We start from the raw sequence: 16,327 nt of genomic DNA, 5'->3' as shown, positions 1-16,327 counted from the left end.
CATTAGAAGCTCATTCAAAGTACATGGATCAAGAATTATTCAACGAGCTGTTAATGTCTTAAATTTGGAAAGAAATAGGATGTGCATCGCAAATGTCACTACAATTTAAAAAGACACAAAGATCTGATAAAAAAAAATCCATATTAGGGTAACAGAGATAGTACAAAAATCATGATTACTGAGCTACGTGGAAAGGCTATAGGCCTTAAATTTGTCCATAGAAAAGAGAAGAATGAGGGGTGACTTGATCATAACCTTTAAGTTTATGAACCAGTTTGGTGATGGAGACAATGAAAGATTCTTCAGAAGATGCTAGGATAGAAGAGCCAGGAGACTTAACATGAAAATAAACAAGATACTTATTAGGAATTGTGTAAACAAGAACTTTTGTAGTGTAGGGATTGTGGATGAGTGGAACAAGTTGTATCATGTGGTTATGAATGTGGACAGCGTAAAGATGTTTAGAAAGTTGTTTAACAATAAAGTTCAAGAGATGGAACCCCACGAGTGTAAAACTCTCTCCCCGTACAATAAGAATAGGTCATGACACACACAGATGCATAAACACACCCTAGACAAGGATAAAAACAAATGTTGTCCAGCCTTTACCTCACTACAGGTCCCCATGGCGCAGTGGAAAGCGCGCTGGACTTCTAATCCAGAGGCCGTGGGTTCGAGTCCCACTGGGGATGAACCATGTTTTGGACGTGAGCACTTGCTTCTGCGAACCTCAGCACGGAACGAGTCGCTACTGTGTCGTGGAGACAGCTCTCGGGCCAAGCTGAAATTCATGGTGAAGAGCAGCCGGGTTATAGCTGTCCCTACTCTTCGTCTTTTCTTGGTTAGCTTGCGAATCTAAAGTGAATATATATATATATATGTGTGTGTGTGTGTGTGTGTGTGTGTGCGGGAATAAGGCGTTCGCTTTACTTCCACTTCTGTTTATCAAAGCGATCACCAGATCAACAAAATGTGGATGTCATTCACTCACCTCAATCATTCTTGAATGTTGCCACCTTGAGTGCCAGGGAGTGAAGAGTCTTACATGATTAATTGTCTTTATACCAAACATCAGTTAATCAGTGAATCTGAAGTGCGTTAATTACTCCCCCAAATGATCATTAGTGAATGAGTGATTATACAATCACTGGGAAGTGTGAACCAGGTTTATATATATATATATATATATATATATATATATATATATATATATATATATATATATATATATATATATATATATATATATATATCCTTAACTGGTGCATGTCTTATATGCAGCGTCTGAACTATACTAAGGTCCGTGTGAACTATATATATGAACCATATCTTATAGAAACACGACAACTATATCTTAGGTACTCGTGAAGCCTAGTGTGTGTACAAGGGGGAGTGAGGTGTCCTTCAGCCACCAAAATATTGCGTCTCACGGGAGAGCGATCCTACCACCTTGTTACTTCGTCTTTCGCAGAACAAATTGGTGTCAGTTAACACGCTGAGGAGAATATTTCTCACCGTTCTTATTTCTCTCTCGCCCTCGTTTTCTGTGCGTCGCAGCAGTTGACAGCGAGGGATACAAGGAAATACACTTAAAGGCAAACAACACCAGACCTGTTAGTGCTCTCGAGGCTGTGTGTAAACAATGACAGAAGGTCATATATGCAGTGTAGTACAGTGAGGGTAGAAGAGGGATTGGGTGATTAAGGAAATAATGCCTGTAGACCTTTTTCTTAAACTATGGAGGTGAAAAATAATATCAGTCGTGAAAATTCAAGCAGTTTACTTGCCTTGTGTATTTTCGAGCGTATGTTTAATGATACGTCAACTGCTCATGGGCTGCACCAAGGCAGGCTTCCATGAGGAATGGAAGAATGAACTTTTAAATGGAAGTGAAATAGACGAGCAAGGACCGTAGCTTCCTCAGAGGCAATCTCCAATATAAGACGTAAGATGGTGTGATGCCATTCCGGTTCATATGCCTCTCTCACCTGTAGGTGAGAGAGGAATTCAAAGACTTTACTTGGTAGAATACAACAGAAGACACGAGTAGGAGGTGCAAGAGGTCGAGTAGAGTCAGGAAAAAAAGTGGCAAGAAGAGCAACTTGGTCCATTCTCTTCAGCTTCATAACAATTCATGCAATCCGGCCAAGTGCCCAACTTGCATTCCGACCAGTCTTGGACCTAAAGGTGACTTACAGTACAATGGAATCCAGTTCCCTTAAAAGTCTCCAGAATAACAGTGTTTCAGACTTCCTTTTGCGTAGAACCTGCATCGCGCAAACAGAAATCGTGTACTTGACCCAGGCATAGTTGGAGTGTTTGCCTTTACCTTGTCGCCCGTCCCTCTCGCTTGGATCCTCTACGAGCTGGAAACCAACCTGTATACAGACGCTGGATTGTACTTTATTAATGCTAATACTAGCAATGTACTTTATTAATGCTAATACTAGCAATGTACTTTATTAATGCTAATACTAGCAATGTACTTTATTAATGCTGATACTAGCAATGTACTTTATTAATGCTAATACTAGCAATGTACTTTATTAATGCTAATACTAGCAATGTACTTTATTAATGCTAATACTAGCAATGTACTTTATTAATGCTAATACTAGCAATGTACTTTATTAATGCTAATACTAGCAATGTACTTTATTAATGCTAATACTAGCAATGTACTTTATTAATGCTAATACTAGCAATGTACTTTATTAATGCTAATACTAGCAATGTACTTTATTAATGCTAATACTAGCAATGTACTTTATTAATGCTAATACTAGCAATGTACTTTATTAATGCTAATACTAGCAATGTATTTTATTAATGCTAATAGTAGCAATGTACTTTATTAATGCTAATAGTAGCAATGTACTTTATTAATGCTAATACTAGCAATGTACTTTTTTCTTTTTAATTCACTGGCACGACGTAATTAACGTATTAACTATCATGGCTACAGCACTGTCATGGTGGTATGAATGGAATTATTTTTGACTGATTTTCCTGAGATGGTTGGACATATTTCCGTTCGATAATTCTATTACGTATTCGTTTTTATACAGTAATTAAATTGTTTCACATTATCTGACAATTGTAGTTGGCCGTTACAACGATCAGACAGCTTTACTACAATAGTTGGTCGAACTCTATATATATATATATATATATATATATATATATATATATATATATATATATATATATATATATATTTATTGTATGTACTTCAGCAGGAGTTCATACAACTTTATCTAACATGTATTTTTTTCTGTATATGTGGCACGACATGTTTCGTGGAGACCATCCACCTCATCAGAGGTGTCAGTACTTAACAGAGTTATCTAAATCCCAAAATCACACTTGATTCCCGCCGTCCAACACCAATCTTTATAGACCAAGCACTGTCTGCTTTGTCTGGCAGTAACCGTTGTAAGGGAGAGTGATTAAGGGGGTCACGTGGCGGGGGTTGACCTGGGTAGCTGGGTGTGTCTTGAACAACTTTTATGTTTTCGTGTTTTGTCAATTCTCTCATAATGATTTGGTTAATGCTAGGATCGGCTTTGAAAATTGCCTGGGGACAAATTGATTTTTTTAGTATTAGCAATTAAGACAGATTCAATGACGTTACGTGTGGTACAATCAGCAGAGGGGTATAGAATAACGGGATTTTCAAGATCTATGGCCAGGGTGATCATTTTCATGACAATGTTTAGCGATCGCATTTTTGTGGTCATCCCTGCGTACTGCATGACGGTGCCAATAACACCTCTCCGTTACAGTTTTACCAGTCTGGCCTACATAAATATATTGACATGCCTTGCATTTAACGGCGTAAACACTCCCAATTGTTGCATGATTTGACCTATTATTCATTAAGGTCTTGCTGATGGTGTTATTGTACTGGAAAGCAACATTACAAGCACTAGCGCTTGTAATATATAATAATGGTGTTCTAAACTGCTAGAATATTTGCGATGGTTTAGTCATCACCTTTACCTCACAACCTTCTCATGTTTTCCCCAATAACTATGACCTGGCACATTTCAAAAGCCAGGTTCTTCGTTTCCTCCAAAGTTCGTAAATGCCTTCCCTTGTCTTTCCTTTTTCCGTTTCATAAGGCCCGGCCTTGATGTGCATTTCTGTTAAGTTACACCATTTCTTCTGATAAGTCATTCCCTTACCGTATCATTATTGCTGACGACTACATCAACATCATCATTTTTCTTTAACAAAACAGGAACATCAAGCAAGCTTTTACATTAAGGTAATGCTAAAAAAAGAGAAAAGAAAGAGAAAATATGGTAGTGTGTATTCGGCACCTGTCTCGCTAGAGAGAGCAGGTGTTCTCGCTATGCACATAACACATGTAGCGGCTCTGGTTCATGTTACTACCACAGGGAAGCAAAGCTCACAGGCGAAACGTGTGTCCACTGAACATACGGCAAGTCAAAAGCTGGTGAGCTGGTAGTGAAAACACGAAAACGAAAAAGAAAAAGAATCAAGATATTCCACACATGAACTCTGATAGAATATCACAAATGTTCCACATATCACAACTTCTAACAAGGGTATGGTGTTTGGCAGAAACCGGCGAAGCAGAGAATGTGAGGTACTGTTGTGTCGGTAGGACACAAGTGAGGTAGTGTGCAATGGGATAAGCAATATTCTATTTTTTCTTTATTTTTGGGGGGGAGGGGGAAGCTGTTACTATATTTTACTTGTGGTTGAGCGTGGACCCAATGCTAATAGCTCATGTCATCCTGTTCGCTGTGAGTTGTGATTCAGCCTGACTTTTGGTTCTTGTTCGCTTTCGGTAACTCTTGAAGCGTTGGTCGGTGTGTGTGTGTGTGTGTGTGTGTTAAGAAACGCTCGTCTGATCATTCTAATGCTATACAAGGTTTGGTGACTATTATATGTTAGTATAGCGTAAGGTGAGTAAGGTGAGTTAAGATAAAAAAAAATTGGTAAATTGTCGGCTGGCCAGATAATGGCCATTGTGTCATTATCCCATTTATCATTCATACTGTCAGTTGGGTAAGTATAGCGGCGTTGGGTATATTCAATAAGTTATTTCAAAGGTTATCTCTAAGATAAAGTGGTATAAAGAGTTCCTTGTTGTCTTATAGAGTAATTCTAAGCTTGATATCTGCCACAATCAGTCATGATAACAAGATAACATGGGACCGAGCCCGCCCACACCACCACCACCACCATCACAGAACCTGACGCACGCCACACTCACACCACACTTCCACCACACTCACACCACACTTCCGCCACACTCCTACCACAGATAACACGGGACCGAGCCCGCCCACACCACCACCACCACCACCACAGAACCTGACGCACGCCACACTCACACCACACCTCCGCCACACTCACACCACACTCACACCACACTTCCGCCACACTCACACCACAGATAACACGGGACCGAGCCCGCCCACACCACCACCACCACCACCACAGAACCTGACGCACGCCACACTCACACCACACCTCCGCCACACTCCTACCACACTCACACCACACTTCCGCCACACTCCTACCACACTCACACCACACTTCCGCCACACTCACACCACAGATAACATGGGACCGAACCCGCCCACACCACCACCACCACCAGCACAGAACCTGACGCACGCCACACTCACACCACACCTCCGCCACACTCACACCACACTTCCGTCACACTCCTACCACACTCACACCACACTTCCGCCACACTCACGCCACACTCACGCCACACTCACACCACACTTCCGCCACACTCCTACCACACTCACACCACACTTCCGCCACACTCCTACCACACTCACACCACACTTCCGCCACACTCACACCGCACTCACACCACACTAGCGCCACACTCACGCCACACTGACACCACACTCCTACCACATTCACGCCACACTTCTGCTACACTCACACCACACTCACGCCACACTCACACTTTCACCACACTCACGCCACAGTCTCACCACACTCAAGCCAGTGTCCATGGAAAACTTTCACTCAGCCTAATTTTTTTTGAAGTTGTGTGTTATACTGTGCCTCTACCTTAATGAATCCCCAACATATGTTCAGCATAGGAAACACGTCACGTACGAACACTCATCCATACAAGGTGCAGATGAACGCTCATCCAAACAAGGTGCAGATGAACACTCATCCATACAAGGTGCAGATGAACACTCATCCATACAAGGTGCAGATGAACACTCATCCATACAAGGTGCAGATGAACACTCATCCATACAAGGTGCAGATGAACACTCATCCATACAAGGTGCAGATGAACACTCTTCCATACAAGGTGCAGATGAACACTCTTCCATACAAGGTGCAGATGAACACTCATCCATACAAGGTGCAGATGAACACTCATCCATACAAGGTGCAGATGAACACTCATCCATACAAGGTGCAGATGAACACTCATCCATACAAGATGCAGATGAACACTCATCCAAACAAGGTGCAGATGAACACTCATCCATGCAAGGTGCAGATGAACACTCATCCATACAAGGTGCAGATGAGCACTCATCCATACAAGGTGCAGATGAACACTCATCCATACAAGGTGCAGATGAACACTCATCCATGCCAGGTGCAGATCAACACTCATCCATACAAGGTGCAGATGAACACTCATCCATACAAGGTGCAGATGAACACTCATCCATACAAGGTGCAGATGAACACTCATCCATACAAGGTGCAGATGAACACTCATCCATACAAGGTGCAGATGAACACTCATCCATACAAGGTGCAGATGAACACTCATCCATGCAAGGTGCAGATGAACACTCATCCATACAAGGTGCAGATGAACACTCATCCATACAAGGTGCAGATGAACACTCATCCAAACAAGGTGCAGATGAACACATCCATACAAGGTGCAGATGAGCACTCATCCATGCAAGGTGCAGATGAACACTCACCCATACAAGATGCAGATGAACACTCATCCATACAAGGTGCAGATGGACACTCACCCATACAAGGTGCAGATGAACACTCATCCATGCAAGGTGCAGATGAACACTCATCCATACAAGGTGCAGATGAACACTCATCCATACAAGATGCAGATGAACACTCATCCATACAAGGTGCAGATGGACACTCACCCATACAAGGTGCAGATGAACACTCATCCGTACAAGATGCAGATGAACACTCATCCATTCAAGGTGCAGATGAACACTCACCCATACAAGGTGCAGATGAACACTCATCCATACAAGGTGCAGATGAACACTCATCCATACAAGGTGCTGATGAACACATCCATACAAGGTGCAGATGAGCACTCATCCATGCAAGGTGCAGATGAACACTCATCCATACAAGATGCAGATGAACACTCATCCATACAAGATGCAGATGAACACTCATCCATACAAGGTGCAGATGAACACATCCATGCAAGGTGCAGATGAGCACTCATCCATGCAAGGTGCAGATGAACACTCATCCATACAAGATGCAGATGAACACTCATCCATGCAAGGTGCAGATGAACACTCACCCATACAAGGTGCAGATGAACACTCATCCATGCAAGGTGAAGATGAACACTCATCCATACAAGGTGCAGATGAACACTCATCCATACAAGATGCAGATGAACACTCATCCATACAAGGTGCAGATGAACACTCATCCATACAAGGTGCGGATGAACGCTCTTCCATACAAGGTGCAGATGAACATTCATCCATACAAGGTGCAGATGAACGCTCATCCATACAAGATGCAGACGAACACTCATCCATACAAGGTGCAGATGAACACTCATCCATACAAGGTGCAGATGAACACTCATCCATACAAGATGCAGATGAACACTCATCCATACAAGGTGCAGATGAACACTCATCCATACAAGGTGCAGTCATACTTACTGTAGGACTTGTAATATATAACTCTAGGAAACAATTATCATTCTGTGGTGTTATATGGAATATATATATATATCAAATATCTTGTTATATACACAGTGACTACATATTACAGCGAGTCATCAATAGAACCAGCCTGTCGAAAGAAATTTCGTAAAGCGTTCCGTCCATTGTTTTCGAACAATTATGCCACAGGCGAGTTCGCAGGGTAGAGACTGGGAAGAAGCAACCAATGAAATGCTGTTAGAAAATTGCCACCTGCACAAGGGTTACAACCTCATCGCTGACGTCATGTGAATACTTTCTTATACCTTTTGCAAACGTCCTAGTTTTCTTCCTTCAAGCTTGGATTACCAGAGGAATGCCTGACACATCATGCCTCACTCTCCTCTACTTTCTACCTTCTACCATCAGACCAGTCCATGGTGATTCTACCACCGGTAGTTGAATCAATATCAGGTACTGCCACTCATCATTAGTCTTTGCTAAAAGCCATTTCCATATATGAATCTTTAGTATTTCTCGCTTGAGGGTCAAGGCAATACCGATACCACAGTCAGTGTATGATGGTGGTCACAGGAGGAATGGCGTGGTCTTATTGCCTGAGCCCAGAGAGCGCCTCCGTTTACCCAAGTTAAGCTTCGAACTCAAGAGTTTACACTCTCAGGTTCGTGTGGGGAGGAATGAGTGACATTGCAGTAATTTATTGTTAAGTGATCGAAACCAAAGCTAACACCAAATACAGTTAGCCTTTGTGGAGACTCGTCACGACCTCGACTGATAAGCAAAACTCAGGAGGAACGAAAACTTCGAAGTAGCTGGAAATGAAAACTTCGAAGTTGCGAGTCGATACGTCTTGGGTTCATGACTCACGGAAAGAGAGGACTGACAACCGTGACTGTCCTGGTTGGAAGTGGAGGCGGCCGTGCAAGAGGTGGTAGCAGGGGGAGGTCAAAAGGAAGGTGCAGGGGCTGAAAAAGAGGGCAGATAAGAATGGTCCAGAGCGAGGATTGGCAGACTTCCGGAAGAGCAAGAAAATCTTTTAGGGGGTGAAGAGATTGGGAGAACAAGAACATAAATGTGTGTAACACTGACGGGAGCAGATTGGGAAGTGGTAGCATCTAAAGGAGTGGAAGAAAGATGAAATATTTTGAAGGACTGTTGAATGTGTTAGAAGAGAGGTTACTGGAGGTGCGCGTTTGGAACGAGGAAACTGTGCTGAGATAGACACATGGAAAATGGATTTTTAGATGGAGAAGAATTAGTTCAAATCTTGTTTGATGTGAAGTATGGCAGCGCGAGTGGAGTTAATGGGAAAGCATTTTGATTTCTCAAGATAGAGGTTGACTGTATTGTTGAATAGTTAGTCAGGATTTTGCAAATTATGTATGAGCCTAGCTAAGGTGCCTGAAGACTCTCAGAATGCCTGCCTAGCACTATCATGTGCAGGCAGGGGGAGACAGAAGTGAATGCTCGAAAAACATATCAATTGTACTTGGTAAGTTGTATGTGAGTGGTGATTGAGAGGGTGGTGGCGTGACTAGAGCATCATAGTATAGAGGAGTAATGAGGCTTCAGGAATGGCAGAGGATGTGTGGACGAGGAATTTGCTTTGGAAAATCTGTGCGCTTACGAGAGGTATTTGTACCTAGTATTTATGGATCTAGGGAAGGCGTTATGATAAGGCTAACCTGTGCAGTGTAAGAGAGAGGTGGTGATAAGAAAAGTATGATTGAGACAACTGGACAGAATATACTAAAATGGTTTGGATATAAGGAGAGGATGAGTGAAGAGCGACTGTCTGTGGTGATGGACGTGTGAGAAGTGGAGGGAGCAAGAGGAAGCGGTGCATGTTGAAGGTAGATACGGATAGTAAACCCTTCTGTCTGACTAGTATATGCGGATGTTGTTCACATCCTGGCTAACATGCAGCTCAGAAAAATACAGAATAAACGACTGGTTGGTGCTGGATGCACCACAAAATGATAAAATGAATACGGGGAGCGACTGCCGGTAAACCTATTTTTGTGATAGTCACCAACAGTTGAGCATGAGAAGAGGTTGCCACCCACACTTTCACTGAGTTCCACATGTGAAGGGGTCGTTACCCCGTGTGTCGGCTGGGACCTAGCCCATACCCAGACGAGGCTGTCTTCTTCATGTGGGAACTAGATTTGTCTTCCGCTTGTAGAAGGAAACTGGGCGTAGCGCTCCTGCCTGTAGGGACATTACTGACCCTCGACCTATGCCAGTAACGAGGCGAATCTTTACCATCATCAACATAACCCAAGTGCCCACAACAACACTGAGTTGGGCTCATACCATCTACGGATATGGCACGACCCCCTGCGTGTACCGTAGTCATGACGGAGGCCCACCTGTGATAAAGCTAAAGTGTGAAAAATGTATGTGAGGAAACTTAGCAAGACACCTGCTGTAATTAAACTGGGCTGGACCTGCTCACTGTAACGAAACCTTGCCAGGCTTTAGCCTGTTACAGAACTAACCTGGGTCCCCTGCGGTAACGAAAGCAGTAACACTAGTCCAGATAAAAGAAGACAAGTCTTAACAAGAGAGCAACATAGTTGGAAATGATGTAGATTTTATTTTCATTCTGATTACTTTTTGTCCTTTTGTCGTATTATTTCCTGTGTGGAAAACGTTGCCCTAAGACATTATAGTGGAAAACTGGTTTTAGCATTTCCTGCATAATCATAGTGTCCATACATCACTGTCACAAAACTGTAAAGACTGGAGGTCGACAGCGCCAGAGCAGGTGTGTGAGTGTTTGCGTAATGGCAGACTCGCACATATTGGCAGTTTTTTCTCCACAAAAAAACCGATGGTTATTTTCTTTATGATTCTTCATCAATATTATTCTTTTTTTTCACATACTCTTGTTCTCACTTCCATTCATCTGGTGAAATTGAATAACTTTCTTACGAATGTGTTGATCGTTAGAATATTACAACAGGAACGTACATCAGGGCAAAATGATAAGCTACACTTCGCTATGCCTGTATTTCAAATAATGTTCCCTTCAAATTACAGGCTACAGCACATTCTTCTGGGAGTCAATATGAAATTAAATTTCATATATATATATATATATATATATATATATATATATATATATACGTATATATATATATATATATATATATATATATATATATATATATATATATATATATATATATATATATATATATATATAGTAAAAAAAAAAAAGAAAAAAAATATATATATATATATATATATATTTATTTGTTTATTTATTATTTTGTTTTGCCGCTGTCTCCCGCGTTTGCGAGGTAGCGCAAGGAAACAGACGAAAGAAATGGCCCAACCCACCCCCATACACATGTATATACATACACGTCCACACATGCAAATATACATACCTATACATCTCAATGTACACATATATATACACACACAAACACATACATATATACCCATGCACACAATTCACACTGTCTGCCTTTATTCATTTCCATCGCCACCTCGCCACACATGGAATACCATCCCCCTCCCCCTCATGTGTGCGAGGTAGCGCTAGGAAAAGACAACAAAGGCCCCATTCGTTCACAGTCAGTCTCTAGCTGTCATGCAATAATGCCCGAAACTACAGCTCCCTTTCCACATCCAGGCCCCACACAACTTTCCATGGTTTACCCCAAACGCTTCACATGCCCTGATTCAATCCACTGACAGCACGTCAACCCCGGTATACCATATCGATCCAATTCACTCTATTCCTTGCCCTCCTTTCACCCTCCTGCATGTTCAGGCCCCGATCACACAAAATCTTTTTCACTCCATCTTTCCACCTCCAATTTGGTCTCCCACTTCTCCTCGTTCTCTCCACCTCCGACACATATATCCTCTTGGTCAATCTTTCCTTCAAACATACCCACTTTTGCTTTCCAAGATAACGTTCTCGATTTCCGCACATTCTTCAAGGCTCCCAGGATTTTCGCCCCCTCCCCCACCCTATGATTCGCTTCCGCTTCCATGGTTCCATCCGCTGCCAGATCCACTCCCAGATATCTAAATCACTTTACTTCCTCCAGTTTTTCTCCAGTCAAACTTACCTCCCAATTGACTTGACCCTCAACCCTACTGTACCTAATAACCTTGCTCTTATTCACATTTACTCTTAACTTTCTTCTTTCACACACTTTACCAAACTCAGTCACCAGCTTCTGCAGTTTCTCACATGAATCAGCCACCAGCGCTGTATCATCAGCGAACAACAACTGACTCACTTCCCAAGCTCTCTCATCCACAACAGACTTCATACTTGCCCCTCTTTCCAAAACTCTTGCATTCACCTCCCTGACAACCCCATCGATAAACAAATTAAACAACCATGGAGACATCACACACCCCTGCCGCAAACCTACATTCACTGAGAACCAATCACTTTCCTCTCTTCCTACACATACACATGCCTTACATCCTCGATAATGACTTTTCACTGCTTCTAACAACTTGCCTCCCACACCATATATTCTTAATACCTTCCACAGAGCGTCTCTATCAACTCTATCATACGCCTTTTCCAAATCCATAAATGCTCCATACAAATCCATTTGCTTTTCTAAGTATTTTTCACATACATTTTTCAAAGCAAACACCTGATCCACACATCCTCTACCACTTCTGAAACAACACTGCTCTTCCCCAATCTGATGCTCTGTACATGCCTTCACCCTCTCAATCAATACCCTCCTATATAAATTACCAGGAATACTCAACAAACTTATACCTCTGTAATTTGAGCACTCACTCTTATCCCCATTGCCTTTGTACAATGGCACTATGCAAGCATTCCGCCAGTCCTCAGTCACTTCACCATGAGTTTTACATACATTAGATAACCTTACCAACCAGTCAACAATACAGTTGCCCCTTTTTTAATAAATTCCACTGCAATACCATCCAAACCCGCTGCCTTGCCGGTTTTCATCTTCCGAAAAGCTTTTAATAACTCCTCTCTGTTTACCAAATCATTCTCCCTAACCCTCTCACTCTGCACGCCACCTCCACCAAAACACCCTATATCTGCTACTCTATCAACAAACACTTTCAACAAACCTTTAAAATACTCACTCCATCTCCTCACATCACCACTACTTGTTATCACCTCCCCATTAGCCCCCTTCACTGATGTTCCCATTTGTTCCCTTGTCTTACGCACTTTATCTACCTCCTTCCAAAACATCTTTTTATTCTCCCTAAAATTTAATGATACTCTCTCACCCCAACTCTCACTTGCCCTCTTTTTCACCTCTTGCACCTTTCTCTTGACCTCTTGCCTATTTCTTTTATACATCTCCCAGTCATTTGCATTATTTCCCTGCAACAATGGGTATGTTTGAATATTTCCAAAATCGGTTCTGGCCTTCGGCTATGATAGTTCTCCATGAAGTATGATGTGCTGAATCACACTGTTTGAGCCAATTTGTATTGGCTGATTTGCTCGATATAATGTAAGGTAAGAGTTTTGGAAACATAACTAAAGCGTTATAGAGAGCCAAAATGCGTCCTTGAAAGGTTTGGGCACATTGAACATGTAGAAGTTTGACCAAGATATTTCCGGTATGATGGAACAAAGTACTCCGTCCCAACCAATTGGAGTGGAAACTGATGCAAAAATCTTCACCAATTGTGTGATGGCTCTGATCATGAAAGCTGTGAAAATCGTCAAGGCTGATGAATTGAGATCTCGTTGATCCGGTTGAGATTCATGGATAGAAATCATGCATGTGAGCGCCTTGCGTAAACTGAAATTACGCTCTGATGAAGGACTTGATTTTCGGCTTAATGCATCGCTAGAACCGAGTCTTTATCGAATGCCTATAAGTGCTTTCCTAGTCTACCCATCCTACAACATGGGGGGGCGAGTATCCATGTGTGCTGCTGATGCGAATTAAACACAGCATTAATCAACTCATGATAAGTATGTGTCAAAACTATTGTACATACTAGTGCTCCCAAAATATTGCTATTTTCTTTCTTTTGGACCGTGAATATACATGATATGGGGTGGTCTCCATTCTTTCGTTTGTTTTTTAGCGCACCATCTCAAAGCGGGTAACACGACAACAAAAAATATAAAATAATCTATGTATTCAGATATTATACTTATTCTATGATATTATACTTAATAACTCTAGATATATTATTTAAATATCCACAACACCTGAAGGTCATCCACTTTGCCTGAGCATACACTCTATGCCAAAACTCGGTCATCGCTTTCCTCAACATACAACTCCGAATGTCTTTCTCCTGAGTGGTAACCCATCAGACTAGAGCCCCAATGAGCTGCGGAGCACTCCAAGTAACGCCAGGGAGTCTTATTCATGCATCTCACCTTCTAGAATATTAAAATCAGGTAGGTGCATGATCTATTGTGACCCCCGGACGCTACCTTTAGTCGCCTTCACACTAGTGAAGTCATGCGGTAAGTTTGGTTGTTCCCCCAATCCTCGGGTATATTCTTTCGTATAATATGATAAATATATTATGGAATCATATTTCCTTAAGATGACAACACTTACCTATTAGAATAGTAGTACTTTAATATACGTACATGATAACATTTGTCAAGAAGGGGTGATTGGTCTCATTAATTTAGGAGAATTAAAAGATTTGCTGAACGGATCGTCATAACATCGTACAGCAGACAAATAACTCTGAAGGGCGCAAATGGGGAGGTGATAACAAGTAGTGGTGATGTGAGAAGGAGATGGCGTGAGTATTTTGAAGGTTTGTTGAATGTGTTTGATGATAGAGTGGCAGATATAGGGTGTTTTGGTCGAGGTGGTGTGCAAAGTGAGAGGGTTAGGGAAAATGATTTGGTAAACAGAGAAGAGGTAGTAAAAGCTTTGCGCAAGATGAAAGCCGGCAAGGCAGCAGGTTTGGATGGTATTGCAGTGGAATTTATTAAAAAAGGGGGTGACTGTATTGTTGACTGGTTGGTAAGGTTATTTAATGTATGTATGACTCATGGTGAGGTTCCTGAGGATTGGCGAAATGCGTGCATAGTGCCATTGTACAAAGGCAAAGGGGATAAGAGTGAGTGCTCAAATTACAGAGGTATAAGTTTGTTGAGTATTCCTGGTAAATTATATGGGAGGGTATTGATTGAGAGGGTGAAGGCATGTACAGAGCATCAGATTGGGGAAGAGCAGTATGGTTTCAGAAGTGGTAGAGGATGTGTGGATCAGGTGTTTGCTTTGAAGAATGTATGAGAAATACTTAGAAAAGCAAATGGATTTGTATGTAGCATTTATGGATCTGGAGAAGGCATATGATAGAGTTGATAGAGATGCGCTGTGGAATTATCAAAAATATATGGTGTGGGAGGCAAGTTGTTAGAAGCAGTGAAAAGTTTTTATCGAGAATGTAAGGCATGTGTACTTGTAGGAAGAGAGGAAAGTGATTGGTTCTCAGTGAATGTAGGTTTGCGGCAGGGGTGTGTGATGTCTCCATGGTTGTTTAATTTGTTTATGGATGGGGTTGTTAGGGAGGTGAATGCAAGAGTTTTGGAAAGAAGGGCAAGTATGAAGTCTGTTGTGGATGAGAGAGCTTGGGAAGTGAGTCAGCTGTTGTTCGCTGATGATACAGCGCTGGTGGCTGATTTATGTGAGAAACTGCAGAAGCTGGTGACTGAGTTTGGTAAAGTGTGTGAAAGAAGAAAGTTAAGAGTAAATGTGAATAAGAGCAAGGTTATTAGGTACAGTAGGGTTGAGGGTCAAGTCAATTGGGAGGTAAGTTTGAATGGAGAAAAACTGGAGGAAGTAAAGTGTTTTAGATATCTGGGAGTGGATCTGGCAGCGGATGGAACCATGGAAGCGGAAGTGAATCATAGGGTGGGGGAGGGGGCGAAAATCCTGGGAGCCTTGAAGAATGTGTGGAAGTCGAGAACATTATCTCGGAAAGCAAAAATGGGTATGTTTGAAGGAATAGTGGTTCCAACAATGTTGTATGGTTGCGAGGCGTGGGCTATGGATAGAGTTGTGCGCAGGAGGGTAGATGTGCTGGAAATGAGATGTTTGAGGACAATGTGTGGTGTGAGGTGGTTTGATCGAGTAAGTAATGTAAGGGTAAGAGAGATGTGTGGAAATAAAAAGAGCGTGGTTGAGAGAGCAGAAGAGGGTGTTTTGAAATGGTTTGGGCACATGGAGAGAATTAGTGAGGAAAGATTGAGCAAGAGGATATATGTGTCGGAGATGGAGGGAACGAGGAGAAGTGGGAGACCAAATTGGAGGTGGAAAGATGGAGTGAAAAAGATTTTGTGTGATCGGGGCCTGAACATGCAGGAGGGTGAAAGGAGGGCAAGGAATGGAGTGAATTGGATCGATGTGGTATACCGGGGTTGATGT

The 16,327-nt window shown here is 42.1% G+C and overlaps 1 non-coding gene across 1 annotated transcript; it reads left to right on the top strand.

Moving 5' to 3' along the window:
* The first annotated feature begins 619 nt into the window (after positions 1–619).
* TRNAR-UCU (transfer RNA arginine (anticodon UCU)) lies at positions 620–692 on the top strand. The gene has a single exon. It is a non-coding gene; the product is annotated as a tRNA-Arg (tRNA).
* Positions 693–16,327: the final 15,635 nt, after the last annotated feature.

This window comes from Panulirus ornatus, chromosome 30 (genome assembly GCF_036320965.1).
Source record: "Panulirus ornatus isolate Po-2019 chromosome 30, ASM3632096v1, whole genome shotgun sequence".
NCBI classification, from domain to species: domain Eukaryota; kingdom Metazoa; phylum Arthropoda; class Malacostraca; order Decapoda; family Palinuridae; genus Panulirus; species Panulirus ornatus.
This window is presented reverse-complemented; position numbering and strand designations above follow the sequence as displayed.